General features: G+C 39.7%; 1 protein-coding gene and 1 long non-coding RNA gene across 4 annotated transcripts in view; one reads left to right on the top strand and one right to left on the bottom strand.

The window, feature by feature from the left end:
- grid2 (glutamate ionotropic receptor delta type subunit 2) overlaps positions 1-16,752 on the top strand; it is a 562,418-nt gene that overhangs the window by 291,107 nt on the left and 254,559 nt on the right. The window lies entirely within an intron of this gene.
- Positions 5,492-7,677, bottom strand: LOC110013749. The gene is made up of 2 exons (XR_002288892.2): positions 7,538-7,677; positions 5,492-6,939 (listed from the first exon to the last, which is right to left on the bottom strand). It is a non-coding gene; the product is annotated as an uncharacterized LOC110013749 (long non-coding RNA).

Genomic DNA, 16,752 nt, shown 5'->3' with positions numbered 1-16,752 from the left:
GCAGCAAAGGGGAGTGAGTGGGAGACAGATTAGAGCAGAGAGAGTTTAGGGAGGGGGGACAGACAGATGGAAGAGACGGAGGACAACTGTTGCAGCGTGAGATAATGTGGGGGAGAAAAAGGCTCAGAGGAAGCTGCACAAGGATAAGTGAAATATGTATATGTATAATCTCTGTCTTTTGAATCAGTTAAGACTATCCAACCGTCTTTTTTTTGATAATTAGTTTCAGATTGACCAAAGTTTCTTGTAATCTTTTAACAAGATCAAAAGCAATAGTTCTCTAAGATTTTGGAAAGTCTCAAAGTTCTCAGCTGTTATATTTAGCTTCACCTTTCAACTTATCATTTTCAGACATTTTTACACCTTCTTGTTCACTTAAACTGGCTTTTGACCCAAAAATAGGGGTGTAATGCTTCATTTGATCGATTTGATTCACAAATAAATTGTGGTTATACTTGGTTTTTTACTTCTTTTTTTTTATTTCAATCTAAAGAGTACCAAGGGCATGGACTGGACTGAAAATGAAAGAAGAGACGGTTAATATCAAAACGAAAACATTTTATGTCCTTGAAAAAAAACCAAAGATCTATTGCCGTAGCCCACTTTAAAAAAAAAAAAAAAAAAAGCAAAGTTGAAATGTGTTATCACTCGGCAGCCAAGCCAAAGCTAGCGTGAACAGCCTTAGTCCTGGTAATAGAAAAGAGACTAAGCTCAGCATCACTCAGAGAAGATCAACAACGTGTCATACTTCAGAGGATTGATAGTGCTGTCTCAATCATCTGATTTCCCTATAAAAGCTGTAATATTTTCCAAAAACCTATATTTACTTCCATTTTTTTGTGATATAGAATGTGCAATCTAACATTTGAATAAATCTGGAGAATATTAGATTTTGACACATCCCATTTCATGTTTTTTTTTTCCGTATTACATTTTTTCCCCCTTTTAATAAAACAGATTTTCTGAAACATTAGACCAAGAAAACCAAACACAGTTTTCAAAATGAAGGCTAAACTCTTGAAATCAACAAACGCACAGCAAACACAACCTACTACACAACAGAACACTTGACACTGTTTACAAAATGGTTTATAAGGAATGGTAACACCCCCCCCCCCACCCCCCACCCCAAAAAAAAAGAAAAGTCAGAGATTTATTTATTTATTTATTTGTTTGTTTCCCTTCACCGTCTTATCTCTATGCCGGGTCAGACCAGAGGACTTCATCCACATCACAGGAAATGTTCACGCCAGCCAAAAAAACAGGAAAAAAATGTTTTGGTTTGGCGGATCCAACCTTGACAAGACACAATAGAAATGTCAATCAAGAGCCATGTCCATGGCCTACAACAGCTTTTTTCAGTGGCAAGCAGAAAACAAACCAAAAATAATCCTCAATTGGGTCAAGGAATGGAGATGACGGTGGAAGAAAACTAACATTGGATTTTTGTTGAATTACTGTTTGATGAGCAAACTTGTGAGTCTGACATTGTCATTTATTTTTTTAAATGTCCATACGTGTTAAGCTGATTATAACTTGAGCCTGCTGAGTTGAGGGTTGACCTTTTGACCAGCCTCCCTCATGGTCATTTCATAAACCAACATATGGTCAATGATGGACTGGATATCATCAGAAATGATTGTCCTCTGTCTTGGTGCGGGTTCAGGTATTGGTGCGGGTCTTGCTCTGCTGTCCATCTTTGATCATTTGAGAATTTCCCCATCGGGGGGACAAAATAAAGTCTTATCTTATTTTGTATTAGCTCACTTCTTCCAGGACTGTCCTTATATTCACTGCAGATCATTTGCAATAAGCCTCCTCAGTTTTTGGATCAGTTGTGTTTTAATGATGACTGTTGTGTTGGAGCACAGTTCGAGTTTTGCCTCTTTGTGTTGTAGGTTAGTTTTTACATCTTGTGTGTTTTGAATGCCAACTGTGTTTTAAAAGTGAGAATGAATAAAGATTTTCAAATTGTGTTTTAACCATAGAAGCCCATGGCTTCATGTTGTAGCCAGCATTTGAAAGTCTTAAAAAAAACCAACAACCTCAAAACAATAAAATAACATTTTGCATCAATCAGTGCTTAATGAGTACTTTTCTGCACATCTATACCTGATTTCAGCTTTAGTTTTCTAATTGTAAAATCAGTCAAAGTGGTATTTTAGTTAGGATAATGCAATTTTTAGCAAAAAAACAAAATAAAAATAAAAGCCTGTGTTGTTTTTTAAGACATATTTTCTGGAGAGCAGCAGGAGCTCATTAGGAATTTGCCTTTGGGTCATAGATATCCCAGCATTCCTTTGTTTACACACTCTCCTGCTAGCTTACAGCCCTTCACACCTCCAACAAAAATGACGAGCAATGTTGTAGCTATCCAGCCGTGCACTTTGGAGCCAGGTGGTACCTCAGATCAGGAAAATTAAGATGTTATTGGATCTATTTGTCTTCAAGTGGAAGGTTTTGATTTGGAGCGCAGCGGAGAGACTTTGGCCCGCCCCCGGCTTTTCATCTGCCCCTGATCCAACACGGTTTACTCAGCAACTGAGTTTTAATCTCCAATTCTTTTGTATATGTCTTCTTTCATAAGAAAAATGCTGCAAAAATATATTAAAAACACCAAAAACAAAATTTTCATTGGAGTGGGTGTTTTAAACAAAGCAAACAAAAGAGATAACATTAGTCTCATTCATGTAGTTTGTCAGTTTTATCAATCAATAAAATTGTTTTAAGGGGACATGACAAGTATCTGTAGTGCCCTATAGCATTATTCACCCCTATTTTACTGTTTTGTTCTATTTCAAGTTCTTAGACTTAACCCGTATTACAGTTATAAGGGTTAAGCCATCGTCCCATTAAGCCAAATATGGAGATATTGTGTTTTTTTATTAGGGAAAAATATATATTTTCTTGATTACAAGTATTCTAACAATAGCATTTTTAATGAAAACTCTAGGAATTAGCTAAAGAGTACAGTGTCACTCTATGGATGTCTGACATTTGTGCACCAATATCAGCTCCAAACAAGTTTTCTAATCTGTCCACACAAAGGGACCGTTTGTCTACCTCCAGTCACTGGTTCCTCCAGTTTGTTGGTAATACAACCCTCATGATCCCTCATGTCATAGTTCTTCTCTGCTGGATAAAGTGCATGGGTATAAAAACCGCAAGGCTGAAATTTATTATCTAGGAGGGACCTTTGAGATAGCGCGGCACCAACTCTGTGTCACCTCCACCTCCACAACAAATTGGTAGGATCAGCCTGAATGAGGGACACAGAGAAAAGAGGGTTTCAAAGTTCTGGGAGCTGCTGCAGTCTCTGGGGAATGGGCAGAAAGTCCGATGTGAGGCCAGTTGAGAGGCGTTTCAAGGTGGCTGCAGATGCTCATAAATCTCCGGTAGGAGGTGGGGAAGTCTAGGAGCTGCTCACTGTTCCGACCACCTCATGAAATTCACTTCAAGCTTTATTTGTAAAGCACTTTCCATGCAACACAAAGTGCTTTACAGGTTTCAAACCATTTTAAATCATTCATAAAATTACCCACTAAACCCCTTCCAACCCCTCGCACCCAACAAAAAAAAACAAAAAACATAAAAAGGATAAAAAAAGAATTAAAATAGAATAAAATTCAAAGTGTAAATAGAAATAGAATGTAGAAACCTGACTTAAAGCTGATGTGAGGAATATGAAAAGCTACTTTTCTCTGTATCGAAATCAGTTAATTCAAGTTGATCCAGTGATCCAAAGACTGTTGTTTAGATGATGCTAGTGCCACCCCCAATGTAAAGGCTGTGTCACAAAGCCACTACGTATATTTTGCGCTTTTTCTACATAGTTATTTCTGTCTTTTGTTGATACATGCGTGATCGTGTTTATCTTTCGTTGCCCAGATGTCCGTCTCGGTTTTGGCCAACGAGTCTTTACGTGATTTTGGTTTTGAGCTGTTCATAATTTTTGGTGAGTCGAGAATTATGCAGTTTATGCATATTTTACGTTGTTTAGATGTAACTATCAGAATGGAGCTGTGAAAAACAAAGCCTAGAACAATATTCACAAGATTTACACGGCTTTGACATTTCGTACCAAGCCTCTTCCAACTACAGACGTCGGATGTGCGGCAGTATTGGATAGTGACAGTCCAGTGTCATCACCAGATGCTAAATGCACGTTCTTGAATATGCATCACACATTGTGAACGTAGCATTTGACTGTCATTGTTACCCATTGTATCAGCATTACTAGCCAGGTCTCTATATTCTATCATTTTATCACTTTTTTATTTATTTATTTATTTTTTGATATGTGTGTGTGTGTGTGTGTTTTTGCGGGGGGGGGGGGGGGGGGGGGGGGGTTGTCGCACGGTTTGTCTTGTCATCTTGTTTTTAAATTTTATTGTATTTTATGCACAGCACTTTGTTGAAAAAGTGCTATATAAATAAAGGTTGATTTGATTGGATTTGACTATACCCAAAGGAAAACCAGGCGCTGTTTTCGGCTTCATTGCAAACTTTTGATCATAATAATAATATTATCACAGAAAATATTATTTCATAGAAAGTTCTGGATTCATTTTGTGTCGCAGATTAGTTTCCAGAAGCTTCCCTTTAGAGTGTAAGAAGAGTTTCAAATACATTCCAGAGGGACGTTGCATAAAGGGAATATTTCCAATCAAAGTTTCAACTCAAAGTCAATTAGTTTCCATGGGTGTGTGGGGGGGGGTCACAGGAATAAAACTCATTGTGCTGACAGCAATCAGTGTGTTTAGTAAACACAAAAACTTTAAATTGATTTTGAAAAAATGAAAATCCAAAAGCTAATTTCTGTCCTTTCATATCATTATGGTGCGTGGTAAATGAAGATTTCGCTTTCATTTTAATTTCAATTAGCCTTTGTTGTTGTCTGTGTTGGATGCAATAAGTTGTATGAGGTCCATGGATATGTATCCATGTCTGACTGTCGGTTGTGTTGTTCTACAGATGTGGACACAGTTGTTAACAGCTGTTTGTGAAAGAAAACCTGACATGGCCACTGAAATCCTTTAAAGTTGACAAAAGTAAGAGGATACAAACAGGGGCGGAACTACAGGGGGGCAAAGGGGGGGTCCGCTGCTCTCCCAGCAAAAAGTTTTCAAAGTCTTCTGCCCACGGTGTCAAATGTTCTAGCTCCGCCCCTAAACATCCCGTTTAAATCAGTCCCCCCCCCCATATTTTGATTCAAATGTTTATTAATTTAAAGAACATTCGACATAAATGGATTAAATCCAACAGCACCTGCATGTCACTTTAGTGTACTTTTTTAATAGCTCATTTATTTTATGGTTCGGTTACAGTCAAGTTGATTTAGAAAGGCCATGACCACAGCCAATTCCCCATATTCGTTCCTTCGGTGTGGTTGCCCCGGTAACGAGGAGCAGCTGGAATTAAAGAAGGATTTCAGAAGGTGATAACTTCATATTTTCTTTATCATATATATAAATACAATTGAAACATAAAATCATAATAAGAATACATTTTATTTATATGGTATCTTTGTGGGCACCCAAGGTTTTCTAGAAGTGAAAAAAACAAAACATAAAACACACAATAACAGGAAAAAACAATATTTAATTTCATAAAATTATAAATTAAATGGCTTTTATACTCAATTCTGCATTAGAACACTTTCTAGCATCTGAAGAGTATTTTATTTAGTTGTTTGGCAGATTAAGGTTTGATTATACTTTGACATAAGGATATGCATCCATTGGTATGCTTAACGCCGTCGCCCCTTAACAGGTTTCCCAGCTCAATGCCACTTCTTGTCAAAGAGCTCACGATGACAAAACAAATCCAATAAAACACCACTACTAGTTTGAAAAGGAAAACAAAAACATGAGAAAAAAAACACCTAAATTGATTGTTTTGTGAAAGCAGTGAGTTAGCCAATTGGTATTGAGTCCAGTCAGTGCTCAGCAGCCACATGTCATGATGCCAGCAGTCATGCAGCCTGAGCAGAGGCCTCTGAATGTCACGGGTTTGGCGTAGGAGAGCAGGAGACAGCCCACACTCCAAATGCCTTTTAAATGTCTGCCAAAGTCACTTAAGGAACAGATGATGTCACGCGTGTATGTAACGACCTTTCCCTAATATTTCACTAAGACTTCTGAAAGCTGGTGCAAGTGAGCTGCAGCACAAACATGATGGAAACAATAGTGATCCTTCTATATAAACACAAGTTTTTCTTTTTTATTTACATTCGCTGGGTACTGATTATTACTCTAAGATAAAGATACATTTTGAAAAATCGGGAGTAACACCAGGATCGGTCAAAAAAAAACAACCGATGCAAACAAGACCATGTTGGTATAAGCCCATAAAAATGTGATAGTTGGTTTCTGGCAAACTTAGGTTTTTCTGCAACTGTGATGTAAAGAAATATGTTTATATACTGGATGTCCTCCATCATGAGAAAAAGTCCACAAGAACATGTTAAAAAACAAAATCTTTAGGTCCCCTTTGCCAAAATCCATTGATAGTCAGTTCAATGTGAAATGATGAAAATGTGGCGATAACAACGTCGTTTTAGAACTCCAACAGACCGACGGTCACAGCAAAGAATAGGTGAGATGACACAGAGGAAGCAAAAAGTCCTCAACAGATCTGCATCCTTCTCAACACACACAAACTTACTTTTGCAATTAACTACAATAGAAGCTGACAGCCACTTTTATTGAAAATCGATATTAAAAAAACAAAAACGTGTCTGATTGTGAATGCTTGGTGATTGGCTCCAAACACTTGCTCCTTTAATCACGGATCAATAAAGTGTCACCAGAAAAAGCTTCACAGTGATCGTGTTGAACTTGTGCTTTTACGTCAGTCCCCCGCTCCCCTTTTCAGCTCCAAGTCGGCGTGGGGGCGTGGCTTCTGTCATACGGCCCTGTCATGTCCTGGTCACTGTGTCTATGGGTGAAGGAAAAAGGGAAACATGGCGTCACACACACACCTGCGGGAACCGAAAATAAAATACCTGGAAGCAAGCCTCCAGTAGAACATTCACACACACCGGTGCTCACAGGCTGTTTCATTTATCCCAAATCAGTTGTTCTTTGTACGACAACAGAAAAGTTGTCATGCACGCTGTTGTGAAAAAAAAGAGATTGAGAAAATCCAGGAAATAACGGCACAGCTACGGCAGCTCCTGGGTATTTGTCTAGATTAGGTTTCTCGCTGTACTCCCTGTACCCGAAGCAGAATGATTCCCCCCACAACCTTTTGTTTTCTTTCTTTCTTTCTCTAGTGTGCACATCCATCGAAAGGAACATTCAAATGTGCACATTTTCACCTGTCAGTAGCACATCTACAGCTGTGATCTGATCAATTTGCACGAGCCGTTTGCTCGCAGTGACCCAAACGCTGGCAGAGCTGCCTGTCTGCCACCACGCCGTCGATTCACTCGCCGGATGCTCTTTTTCTTTAATACAACTTTCATATCGACAGGCAACAGTAGGAATCCATCAAAGCAGATGAAAATCTTCTGAATCTGTCAGGGCTACATCACCTCTTGGCGGGGTATTCTTCATTTCCCTCCGAGCTCTGTCTTTTACTGTCGTTGTTCTGCTCTCATTTTTCTTTTTTTCAGTCTCTGCATCTGAAGTTTGTGCAAATCTCCCTTCCTGTGGAAGGCTGCAGTAAACTCTTTTTTTTTTTCCTTCCCCTTTTCTTTTCTAGTCTCACTTCCTCCTCCTCCTCCTCCTCCTCTTCTGCCCTCTCCCTCCATCTGGTTCTCCTGTAAAATAAAAGGTGAATGTAGACGTTTGCACTGGCACTTCAAAGCTGTCTCCTTCTCTCTTTTCATCAGGGGCAGGTTGAGTACCGTTATAACCCCAAATAACCTTTTTACCACATGCTCCTTGTCTCCGCCTGATCTCCCGTAGATGTTGAAGGGGGAGACGTTCTTTTCTCAAGTGGCATGGAGGACTTGTATTTACGGCTTGAGCTTGCAGGATGCGTCTCCTAAACATCTTTTCTAAAAGGAGGATATGATATTGTTTATATAAAAGTAATGTATAATGATGCAGCGAGCGTTTTTTGTTCTCAAATCTTGCTAAAGCTAAATTCAAGGTTGTTTGAATTCACAACTCCACAAAGAGACTGAGCTCAACATGCAATATGCATCTCAATATGCATCTATGCTATAAGCACAAATTATTCTGGTTGCCCAAAATTAAGAACAGTATCAAATTACAATTTAGGCTAAAGAGAATTAGTCGCTAACTGGCTGCATACAGCTTCTTCATGTAAATTTCATCTTCTGGAGTGCAATGACTTCAAAATAAAAGCGCGGATTGCGATAACAAAAATTGATTTATACTTAGATATAACGTGACGGAAAATAAATATGAAAAAAAAAAGGTACCAAATCTGCTTTTTTCTAAATATAATAATAAACGTCAATCCACCATTTGAGCAACTTTATCAGCAAGCATCTTTGTAAGGTTAGGTAGTCGGATGCTGAATGTGTTGTGGTAAACCCCGAAAGGGATGTGCCGAAAAGTGAACATTATTATCGTGTGTGGGAACAACTGTTGCGATAAATCAATATTTAGAGAAAAGAATGTTGTTGTTTTTGTTGTCTGTTAAAGGCAGCTTTCTTTTTTTTTGAAGGCAAAGGCTCTTTTTCTGTGTCCTTATTGGCTCTTTTATTTTGGAACAAGAAACTTTCCAGATATGTCTGTTTTTTTGCTTACTTTGCTAGCTCTGGGTTTTAATTTGGGAGTTGGGAAAGTAGCAGATGGACCGTGCGACATGAATGAGAGTAATGTGGGGACAGTCCCGGAAGTTTTCAAAATAAAACTTCCTTCAAGAATCAAAATAGAAATGAAAATGTAGTTTCTTTTTTCTTTTTTTTTGCGGCCCGGTTTTTGTGCTCTGGGGATCACTAATCTAAATGAAAACAATAATATAACAGCGACGGTATCAAAAACATTTACTCTTACATTTCTTATTGTGGTAAAATGATGTCAGTGGCAACGTGGGCAACAACGTCTGTTCATGAAAGATATTGCTTTCTCCTTATGTTGCTCAATTCATGTTGAATGGCTGTGCAGACAGCAGTTAATTATGCATTGTTATGGGTCTTAAAATGATCTGTTTGTGTCTCCCAACAGAGCTGAAAATGATAACAGTTTTTACTTGCATACTGTAACCCTGCTACCCACACACTTATGTTCACTTGATCATTTGGGAAATAATTAACATAGCAGCCGTCTGAACTGAAACGAGATTCATGTAAACTCCGGATCACATAGAGAATGATCTAAAAGTCAAAATTGAATTACTGAAGTTTTCTGGTAGGAATACAAATATAAAATGACAAAAAGTGATAGTCTGGCTTTTTGAGGAGGCCTTGTGAATGGAGGTGACTCCAGATCTCTGTGGAGACGAGAGGATTTTAGCCTTATTTCTGTTTGAAAGGTCATTTCAACACTGCAACCCTGTGAAAGAGAATAATTGATACAGTGTGTGGTATAAAGCACTCGTGCGTGAAAGCAGCGCCAGGAGGTCTGTAGTGACAGAAGATAGACACTCGCTGGCACGTTGCTGTGGATAGGTGCCTGGAGGAAGAGGGGAGAGGGAGCAACAGATCCCTTCTTTGCAGACCTGTGTCAGCATTTGGATTAAGAGTTTCATAGAAGCAGCCACGGACAGCTGGAAGCATGCAATAACTCACTCGGTGCACACTTGTGGGGGTGAGTTTGACTAAGAATCTCACCCTTAGAAAAACTTAAAAACAACTTTTTTAAAACTGAAGAGCTCAGCGGACCACTTTTGATTTGAAAACAGCAGCATCCTTGAACCTGCTGAGGCAACCTTTGCCAAGTACAGAAAAGCTGATGAGCCTGTTTTACAGATGTTGGCAAATCTGGACATCCATGCAGGAAAGTAAATGTGTCTATAAAATAGGTTATTACAGTTAAAAGTTTACAGACAAAAAAACGAGCTCCAATTCAATGCACCGGTATATGTCGCGTTTCTGTGCATAGTTTGGCAGGGGTGCTACTTAAATTCGGGCATCATTTTCTTCAAATAAATAGCAGCAACCACTAGAGGGCACTGTACTGTGTTCTTGATTAGCGCTTTTCTACTTTCCTCGAAGACCCAACGCTTTACATTCACATTCACACATTGATGCTGGGTCCGCCACACTGGCGTCAACCTTCCACTAGAGGTGGGGTTCCGTGGGACACTTCCAATCAGAGGCCGAGTGCTCTACCGCCCTTATTGTCCAGGATTCGCCTTTCAAAATAAAATCTCCGTTCTTGTTTCCATATTTTGTTAAAGAAAATTCCCCCAAAAGTACGACTTATATTCGTGCCACTTAGGATTCTTTTCTTCTTTATTGTGCATTTTTTTCAGTCGCAAATTATATTTCAAAGGGATTTTTAGTGCAAATAAAATGGCATTTTTAGCTTGTTCTCCAAAACTAAATATCCCCAAATACTTAAAAGAGGAGCAAGTGTCTTAAAATTGTGATTAAGTTGTTCTTCATTTATTTTATTTTTTTATCAACTGTCAATTTATTATTAAGAGTAACAATTATTTACATGTTTATGTGGATGTAGGCATACGTATATGTATTTACCAATCAATTAACTAATCTATATTTGATATATTGGTCTACTTTTTTTTTTTTTAGTTTAGTTTTATTCTTGTTTGGATTGCTTGAAATAAACCAAATCTGAATTCAAACATGAATGGAAACCAGATTTAAAAAAAAGACTGTTTATTCTAAACATTTAGAGAAACAATAACATCTGTGAGTTAATCTTCCATGTCTTAAAAACAACTATTTTTTTAGAATGTCACGTTGAAAGTAGTCCATTAAAGTTTGAAGAAATGACAAAGATAGACCCATAAAAGGCTTCATTGGGAAGAATGTCACAGAAAAACAAGTATTTATTACAAAAATAATATGACCTTTGATCTTTTACATGTTCTAAAACTCTTTAGATGAGTTAACAAAATGTATATTTTAATGACGGAGTCTTATTGTTATTATCACACTCATACAATTCTGTCCTTATCGTTATTTCAAAAGTTTTTTTCATCTCTTTCAAATTAGTGTTTTTAGAGGAAAAAATAATTTACACTCAAATATAGCAGCTGATTTACTTCCTCTGTTTGTTCGGGCTTCATAAGCTCCAGCAGAATGTCTTTAACCAGACCAGTCTTTCACCAGTCTTTAACAAATGTCTTTAACCAGACATTGGTCTAAACTGCAAACTTTACAGGTATGCATTTTTAGAATACTTAGAATATTTATCAGAATCTATGTCATGCTTAGGTTGCCATTAAAGCTGCTGTAGACACGTAGGGACTATTGGTGGAAGCATATACCAATTTTAATTGGACCCCCCTCTAGAACATACACCACACACTAAGCACCAACATACACAAATACACTCATGTAGGGCCCTGTGGTGGACACGCTTGGGTGATCAGACTCTGCTTTTAACTTTTAATTTTAACTGCACCTCTTTAACACACACACACACACACGTACACACACAACGAGATGGTCATGTTGCTCCCTGTCCCCTGCCCCCCACGCTGAGTAGGATGGGTGTTTGTGGCGCCGTGGGGGCTCCTGCGCCCCGGATCTTGCAGCTCTTTTTCCATGCAGGGAGGGAGTCTACCACATCTGAGCGGGCTGGGCGGCATCCCCTGGGTCCGGGTGGGGCCCCTCTCTTGGGCATACCGGGACAGCCCAATCTTTTCCATCGTTGCTTACAGGAACTAGAACCCGGTCCTCAGGCTCACCGTCCCCTGGCCCTGTCTGGGGCCTCCACTGGTCACCTGTGTCCGCCTTCCCACCCGGGCGGTCAGATTCTGCCGCTTCCCCCCTCTTGACCTCAGTGGGGCTGGCGGGCACGTTGCACGGGTTCGCAGTGTGGGCTGACAATGGGCTGTGGTTGGGGGCGGGTGGGGGCTCAGGACTCCCGGGCGGTGGGGTGCCTTTCGTCTGGGCGCCGGCGTAGGTCTCGAGTGGTCGGGGCATTGGGTATAGGCGCGGTCCGCTTTGGGTGGGGTGGGTCCCTGCCATGGGGCTCCGGCTCTGCGTGTCCGCTGTTCCTCGTACTCCTCAGCTGGGTGGCTGCTGGGTCCTGACCTCCATCTCCGTTTCTGTGGTGGGGGGTCAGGTGCACGGTAGGGTGGTTGCTCCTGGATCTTTGTCTGACGGTGAGGCTCTTGGATGCTGCGCTGTCTGCCCCTAGCTCTGGGGTGTGGGGTGCTGGGCCTCCTCCCTTTGCTGGAACATTCAGTGTGATCAAGGTACACTCTAAGAGGCACACATTCATTCAACCCACCCGCTTATTCACCTTTGCACAACTATGGGCATGGGTGCTCTGGAGGCTTGCATATAAAATATTGTGTGGACCTGTTCATGTACAGAAATCTTGGGGGATAAATCTTTAATCATTAATGTATGATTATACCTCCAACCTGTAAATAGTTATGTGCAGACTATTTATTGTAATTTACTTACGGCACTTTTATGTTTTAACTTTTTAATATCAATTACCCCCCACTCTAACCCCTTACCCCCCATCTCTGACAATCCACTCGGTTTCTTTCTCTCCTCTGTTGTTTTTCTTTTTCCGTCCGGTCCAACAAGGAATGCATTCAAATATAATATTCATAAATAAAGCTTAGCCTCAAAAACAAAAGTGGTTTATACAAATACATATAATCTACTTGCTCAGCTGTTGGACGGGACAAGTTGGAAAAAAGGAAGAAAAAAAAACCTGCTGTCCCTGCGGATGTGGCCTTACAATTTGTCTTTTATGTATTTTATCGCTTTTTGTAGTTTTATGCTGTTTTTAATTTTTTGGTCTTAATTTGTCTAATTTTTACCCTTTTTATATCTTTATTTTACTGTAAATCACTTTGGTACCCTCGTCCATTCATTGAATTAAAATAGTGAGTTTTATAGTAATGTGACATGCTAGGTTATCTTGCTATAAAAATACAAATGAAAAAAGAAAAGAAAATACATTACCTTCACAAATCATACTAGTAAAATAAACATATTTTTCTCTTTTATACTTTCTTCTGAGGCAGTCAGAGTACGAAAAAAAACAAAAAAACGTGATGGCATACACATCAAATCGCATCTATATCCTGCACATGTGCACACTGCAAACAAAGCGACATTGTGCTGGGTCTAAAGAACATTTTCAAAATAAAAGAGTATGGGTAATAACTAAAATAAGAAGAAACTAAGAAATGATTCTCACATCTTTCATGGCAATGCTTAAATTAAAGTAAATAAACTTAGAATTTTCTGGCTGCAATACATGGCCTTGTGAAATGTCCACGGTGTGTCCTGCCTTCACCCTAAAGTGACTGGGATCGGAAACCCCCTGTGACCCTCCACAGAACAAAATAGAAGATAGACATAGGGATAGATTAAAAAAAACACAGTTTGAATATCATTCGAGGATTGGAGGATTTGTATTTTGTCTTATGAATCCGACTGAGGACCTTCAGCCAGGAAGTTTTTGAGATAGCTATTTTAGGTTCACTCTAAGCGTCGTCCTAACAGAGCTAAGAGTCAATGACTACTCTCCCTCTTTGACGGTGACAGATATGAACAGGAAATGCCCATTAGGAAAAACACACAACCAGATGCTCCCACTGCTGTGTGGAATTGACATCTCCAATGCGCACTGACTCCAGAAACAGTCACAAACTCTACAAACCATTAAAGAACAGAAAGCACAGAAAGTGTTGACAAATGGGTCATTAGTCAATCTAAGAAGGAGGAAATCAAATAGATTAAAAAAAATAAAAAAGGAAGTAGAACAATAATAGTCCTGACCAAAAGAGGAAAATGGAATAGAGATAGAAGACTGATAAGGAGGAAGATTTATCCCCAGAAAAATATATATAACTGAACCAAAAAGAAAAAACAGCTGGGAGGTTTTCTCAAGGCACAATTTTGAGTTTACAATTGGAGAATTTGGGACACAAAGATATATAAGATGTCAGGTCTGCTTGAATGGATTGCGGGTGGATGAAGAAATAGCCAAAGGAAATGGCAAAAAAAGGAAATAAAAAAGAAGATAAACTGTTAAATCATGGGGCAGTGAGAGCCGGCAGGCTTTTTGTGCCACATAGGATCCCTTTATTCTGATTCCATACATTCCCTGAGTTCAATAAAACAATCTTTGACCCGTAGAAAGATGTCAGGCGCTGGTAATTTTAAATGAAATGGAGGAAAAAAGGTTAGACATTTAGGCCAGAACATGTGTCAGTAAACTCTGGAGAGTTTTGAGGATAATACCAGTGGGTGTTTTCTGTTGTCAAGATAAGAAGAGGGCAGCAGTCAAAGGTGGGAAGGGTCACACAGTCTGAAGCAGACATCTGATGTTTATACAACTGCCACCTCGCAACGGGGCGGGACCGGCAGGATATTCAAGATTTCACGCCGCCACCCGGATATTTTTGAAAATCGTTGGCGTGGTCGTAAATGTTGACGGCGGCATGACGCCATTAGGAAATTGAGTGACAGCTGGCCGGCCTGACTGGACTTCTTCTTCTTCTTCGCCCTTCTTCTGCATGATTCTCTTCTTCTATGATCACTACAGTAAACACAATGTTCTGACGTCTTCTTGTTCTTCTCAGCGTCAACCGCAATTTGTCAAGACGCAGGTCTTAGGGATGCGTGGTGCTATCAACGCAATGATGAGTTTCGTGCAGCATCAATGCCGTTTCCCTATTTGGAGCCACAGTGGCCGGGATCGACATCTGGTCATCGCCTGGCCCGGCTCGGCCCGGCCCATGCCTATAGCCCTCGGCGAGTGCTCGCACTGCTGCTGTTCAAACAATTCGACGGTGGCAGTGGAACGGCAGCACAGAGGCATGGGGTGAATGTCATAATTCGGACGATCATTAGACAATTTTGGGGAACTCAGAGACCCTCCTATCAGTCAATTATCACGCTGCTGCCTTCCTGGCACCCACCTGTCACTGGACTGCCACCGAGCCACCTCCAAATGTGCCCGGGCAGCCCGTGACCGATGTCCACAAATCATCCACTCACCTTAAAATGCCAAATTTTTCTGAAAATGTTACTTCTAGGTCGCCACGCGGTGGCATTTTAAGATACTTGCCTTTAGTCTGAGAATCCAGAATTGCGATTACATTTCTGGAAAAAAATTGGAACATTTTTACTGACTGTCTCAAAAGTTGTAAGATTTATAGAACATGAGAAATAAATCATGAAATAGTTATACTAATTTAAAATGGATAACTTATTTATGGAAAAATATTTTTAATTTCTTTTTACCTTCATTGAAAATTAATAATTCTGTTTCCACCAGTTTTCTATTTGTGTTTCTTCTTTTCCATCTTTTCCACCCTATGAGCCTTTTTGTTTTCTATATCTGTAGCATATATCAGTATTTCAACAGTGTTGCTGTCAATGGGATTTTTTCAACCACTAGCTCTTTTTGTGCGATTGTGTAATAAAAGCACAAAAGCAGCTCATCAGTTCTTGGCTTATTTCCACCTTTTTCATTCTTGTAAAATTCTCCAGAGACCATGTGAGGGGCAAAGGAACACGCGTAAAAACTGCAGAAAAGATCAGACAAATAAGCAGAAAAAAATTCTCACTTTTTGTATATTTAATAGCTGTGGAAGACTACTTCCAGAAACTGCATGAAGTGATAATAACTGAAAGGATAAAGGGAAGCGAGGAAAAGGCTCAGCCTGGGGAGAGGGGTGCAGAATTTTAAGAGGCAGCTACTGAGGGGCGGGGCGCACATGTTACCTTTTAATTGGATTTTTACAAACAATTGAGTTGATGGATGGATGAAAGGAATGATAAACTGATTCAGAGCGAGACAACGAATGAACTAACCCTCGTTGATTGACTGTACATGCATCCATTTGAGATATAATGGAGGCTTTAGCTGAGAATGGATGGGATGCAAAAGGTGAAAAAGGAAAAAGATTAGTGGAGCAAAAGAGGAGAAAAGCTGGAAAGAAACCCGGATGTTGAAAGATCAGCCTGTGTATTAAACTCAACAACGCCAGGAGCTATAAAGGAGGTTGGTTAGAGAGTTAACATGAGAGGGGAAACATAAGAATAAAATTAGAGGATTTTTTATTATCGTCTCGATGAAAAAAAGAAAATTAGAATAAAATTCAGGAGGAGGCTGCCATATTGCAACTGCTCCTGCAACACCGGGGCCCAAAAGGGGTACAACAGGTCAAGAAGACGGATGGATGGAAGTTAAGAAGGAAAACTATTGGATCCATCCACCTTATTGGATGTGTATTCTACCCGATGATGGAGTCACTGAAAACGTCACTGATTGGTTGATGCCACATAGCGACCTAGCCAAAGTTAGGATAATTGAACTCTGGCTTTGCTGCTACAGGACCTTCATGCCTGATGCTCAAATTGCCCCAGATCGCATCCGTACCATTGACTTAATATGACGCTGACGTCCCCAGCTGTGCAAATCATGTACGGTATTGAACGCAGCTTCACCTTCAGTTCATTGAGTCATTTCTGAAAATAGAAAAAAATATCAGGGTTGCTTAGTGAAAACATTGATAGGTGGGAGACAGAGGGTGAATATGGTTTGACAATTAAAACATTAAAAGAGAAAAAGAAGAGATATAGAAAAAAAAGATGAAAGCAAATTGCGATGGCGACTGTTTTAAAGCCCCACTCCAATTAACATGGTGTTTTGTGCTGTT

Source organism: Oryzias latipes, chromosome 9, assembly GCF_002234675.1.
Source record: "Oryzias latipes chromosome 9, ASM223467v1".
Classification (NCBI taxonomy): Eukaryota; Metazoa; Chordata; class Actinopteri; order Beloniformes; family Adrianichthyidae; genus Oryzias; species Oryzias latipes.
The sequence above is the reverse complement of the archived record's forward strand: the minus strand, read 5'-3'. Positions and strand labels throughout refer to the sequence as shown.